This window comes from Alligator sinensis, unplaced genomic scaffold (assembly GCF_000455745.1).
Source record: "Alligator sinensis unplaced genomic scaffold, ASM45574v1 scaffold2211_1, whole genome shotgun sequence".
Classification (NCBI taxonomy): Eukaryota; Metazoa; Chordata; order Crocodylia; family Alligatoridae; genus Alligator; species Alligator sinensis.
Genome location: NW_005843769.1, coordinates 45795 through 49976, shown reverse-complemented (window position 1 = coordinate 49976; position 4182 = coordinate 45795). Strand labels below are relative to the sequence as shown.

Below are 4182 nucleotides of genomic sequence, written 5' to 3'. Positions count from 1 at the left end.
CCCTGCCCCGTGCCCCGGGGGCTGGGGTCACAGCTCCCCCTCCCTCCTGTGGAGCGGGCAGCTCTGGCTGCGTGTGGGGCCAGGGGGATCCTGGCAGTGCCACCCCTCGGTGCGAGACGTGGGGGTAGGAGGAGCAGGGGCCAGCGCGGGGCGCAGCTACCAGCCCCGTGAGCTGGGCCGGCCCTGCCAGCCGGTGCCTGGGCGCTGGCGCTGCGGAGCGGGGGGGTGCAAGGGGCCTCCTGGCCGCGCTGGCAGCAGCTCATGCCCACCTGGCTCTCCTGAGCGCGGGGTGGGAGGTGCAGGGGCGGGCGGGAGGGCCCCCTGGGGCTGGAGGCACCTGACTAATGCCTGTCCTTCCTCCCTGCAGAGGGAGCAATGCCCCCAGCAGCACCTGAATCAAAGGTAAGCGCGAGGGGCTGTGGCCGGAGGGGTCCCCCAAAGGAGACGCCGCCCCTCTCTGCGCCAGCCCTGGGAGCCGGGTCCCCCCAGTCCGGGCGGGTGCGAGGCCGAGTGCTGGGGAGCTGCGTGGTTGGGTCTGTGCCAGCCTCTGCTCCTGGGGGAGCGGGGGTGTCCATCGCCATCCCAGGCAGCCTGGGCGCTGGGCCCTGCGCGTCCGGGGAAGGGGCTGCAGCAGAACAGAGCTAGCGCGGTGCCGGGGACCTCCCTGGGAGGTGCGTTGGGAAGGGGCATCTCCTTGCCTCGGTGCAGGGAGACCCCGGGTGGAGCCGAGGCCAGGTCTGTGGCTGCCCGGTGCTGCCGTCCCTCCGGCTGCTCCATCTCCCGTGTCCTGTCCCTGCAGCTGAGTGGAGTCTGATGGGGGCTGTGGTGACCATAGTCTGACCAGCCCGACACACAAAATTGAAACGACTGAACTGAAATACCAATGCATCTTGCACAAGGATGCAAGCGCGGGGCTCCGGCCGTGCAATGGAAAGCAATCCCGATTGATTTAATCTCCTGTGCCAGCTGCAAACGTGCCCAATGTTCGATTATGCCAAATCACTGCAGTGCCTGGAATCACCTCCAAGTTTTCAGAGCTAGGAAAGAAGTCCTCCTGCGCTAAGGAGAGCGACTGGGGCAATAGTGGGTCACAGGCAGTGTGTAAGGGAGGCGTGGGGGGGCACGTGCCCCCGAGCTTGCCCCTCACCGACTGGGGAGTGGGAAGCGCTGGCCAGTTCCCCCCATCCCCAAGGCGCACCAGCGGCACTTCCAGGTTTGCAGGTGGCACTTGCGGGGGTGGTGATTGGCCCCCGGGGGACCCGCCCCCATCGGTGATCAGTTGCTGGTGCCCGCCCAGAGTCGGGAGGCACCAGTTGCCCGTGAACTGGGTTGTGGTGGTAAGACTGCCACAAGGACAAGCGGTGTCTTCTGCCCACAGGGGCCTGGACCTGCCCCCCCACGACGCCGCGTCCCTTCCCCCTCCCCTTCCTCCTCGACACTTACAGCCAAGCGCTGCTCTTCCGCAGCCGGGCTGCGGATCAGACATCGGATCGGTATTGGCTGCTATGCCTCCTTAGAAATCAGTACTGGCCCCCAAAATCCCTATCGGCGCAGCCCTGCAGCCCAACAGGCGTAGGGAAGTGGAGCTTTTGGCACCAGTCCCAGACCCACGGCAGTGCTAAGCGGGGAGCTCCTGCAGGGAGAGGTGACACGCAGGGGGTGCAGGTTGGTGCATGCGCACCCCTGAGCCTGCGGCTGCACCCCCTGCAAAACCGCACAGCCGACACTGTTGGCAGCGCCTGCGGGCGGTCACCGGTCACCCCCCACTGCCAACACCACTGGTGCTGTCTGTGGGCAGTCCGTGATCCCTGCTGTCCACTGCCAACGCGTGGCAGCTGTGGGTGGTCGCCGGCCCTTGGTCAGCGCTCGCCAGCCACCCCCGAACAGCGCCGGGAGCTCCCGCTTACTGCCGCCAGCGCGCTCCTGCTGCCTGTACCGGCCCCCGCCACCACCGTGCCCCTCAGCCACCGGGCACACGTCACTCATGCCTGCAGGCAATCGCAGCGCTGTCGGTGGTGGGGGGCGGCCAGGGTGGCGAGCACCGGCTAGCAGTCGGCGACCACCCACAGACCCCGCCGGCAGTGTTGGCAGTGGCACGCTGCGCTCGCGGACCGCCCGCAAACCCCACTGGCGGTGCCACAGCGAGGGGGCGAGGTGTGAGCAGCGACTGCCTGCAGGGCGACAGGCTGCACCGCACTGAATCCCCATGCACCTGCCTCTTGTTTCCAGACCAGACTGTAGGTTCACGGAGCAAGGGAAACGCCTTGCCCCGGAGAGCCTTTCATCTGCCCACCCACCTGCAAAATATAAAACATCGTGACCAGGAGGAAACGATTCAGCGTCCTGCTGCCCATCAGACAACTTCGAGGCTAAGAGGCTGCTCTTTTATTGGAGCCTGACTGCACAGCATGAGCTTTTCCAACCAGGCGATCTCACGACCTCTTGGGCTCCTCTGTGACGTGCACATTTTCATTTCTACCTCGAGACATTTGGCACTCTTGGAGAGAAACCCCCAGTTTTTCTTTTCTTTTTTTAGTTTAAAAATACTCTCCTCCCCTTCCCCTAACCATTTCTGACTTTCTCTCTGCCCTCTCTATCCCTTATAGTTTCATAGTTGGTCGGGTGGGAAGGGACCTGAGCAGATCATCAAGTCCGACCCCCTGCCATGGCAGGAACGAGCACTGGGGTCAAACGCCCCCGGCCAGGTGTTCATCCAGCCTCCTCTTAAAGACCCCCAGGGCAGGAGCCAGCACCACTTCTCCTGGAAGTCGGTTCCAGGTCCTAGCCGCCCTGACAGCGAAGTAGCGCCTCCTGATATCTAGTCTGAACATAGTCTCTAACAACTTATGGCTGTTCTTCCTTGTTGCTCCTGGGAGTGCTCGGGGGAACAGGGTCTCACTCATTCCCCGCTGGTCCACCCTGGTGAGTTTATAGACATCCACTGGGTCCCCCCTCAGCCTTCTCTTGTGCAGGCTGAACAGGTTCAGGCCCCGTTGCCTCTCCTCGTAGGGCCTGCCCTGCTGCCCCCTGACCGTGCAGGTGGCCTCCTCTGGACCCTCTCGATGCTGTCCACATCCCTCCTGACGTGCGGCGCCCAGACCTGGACGCAGTACTCTGACTGTGGCCTGACCAGTGTCGCGTAGAGGGGGAGGATCGCCTCCTTGGACCTGCTTGAGATGCATCTGTGGATGCACGACAAGGTGCGGTTGGCCTTCCTGACCGCATCCCCACACTGTCGGCCCATGTTCATTTTAGCATCAATAATGACTCCAAGATCCTTTTCTGCCTCTGCACTGACGAGAAGGGAGTTCCCCAGCCTGTAGGTATGCTGCTGGTTCTTCCTCCCCAGGTGCAGTACCTCGCACTTGTCAGTGTTGCAACCCATCCTGTTCTCATCCACCCACCCCTGTAACCTGTCTAGGTCTGATTGCAGCCTATTCCTCCCTTCTAGTGTGCCCACTTCCCCCCACATCTTAGTGTCGTCTGCAAATTTGAACAGCGTCCTTTCCACCCCCTCGTCCACATCACTGATGCTGTTGAACAGCGCGGGTCCTGGACTCCGGTCTCTGTGGGAGAAAGACTGGTCCCAGCACAGACCTGCCCAGAGAAACCAGGCGTTCAGGCTCCCGGCTACCCCCTACCCAGTTACTTGTGGCGCGTGGCGGCGGGCACTGCGGTGTTGCTGTTCAGCCCTTTATCCCGTCCAGGAGCACCGTCACTGTCACGCTCGCAGCCAGCAGTGTCGCCAGCCTCGTGCAAGCAACTCCCTTCCCGCTCCAGCAGGGGAAGTTGTGCCACGGGGCTGGGCGGCAGTGGGACAAACCCACCGTGTCCCGCAGCGGGAAGTTCACTCCCACCTCGCATGACGGCCTCGGGCCGGGCAGTGACTTACTGTTCTGCCTGCGGGACTCGGCGGGCACGGCCTCTGCACCAGCACCCTCGTGTCCCCGGTGCCTCTTGGGGGTGCAGCTGCCCTCTCTGCTCCTCAGCCACCAGCCTCCTGTTCCCCCCCCCCCCCCGCAGCAACAGGACACGCAGCCCCGCTCCTTTAGGGGTTGCTTTTTAATTGAAAATACCCAGCACCCGAGCGCAAGGCCTCGGCCTCGCCCTCGCTCTGGCCCCGGCCCCGGCCCCGCTCCGTGCACCGGCCGGTCGGCGTCCCCGCGGCGGGTCCTTCGCAGC

At 64.0% G+C, this 4182-nt stretch overlaps 1 long non-coding RNA gene across 1 annotated transcript in view; it reads left to right on the top strand.

Annotated features, from left to right (window-relative positions):
• LOC102373373 overlaps positions 1-2566 on the top strand; it is a 3013-nt gene extending 447 nt beyond the window's left edge. The window contains exons 2-3 of the long non-coding RNA XR_325580.3: positions 368-402; positions 2230-2566. This is a non-coding gene — a long non-coding RNA (uncharacterized LOC102373373). The remainder of the gene's footprint in view (positions 1-367; positions 403-2229) is intronic.
• The last annotated feature ends 1616 nt before the right edge of the window (positions 2567-4182 follow it).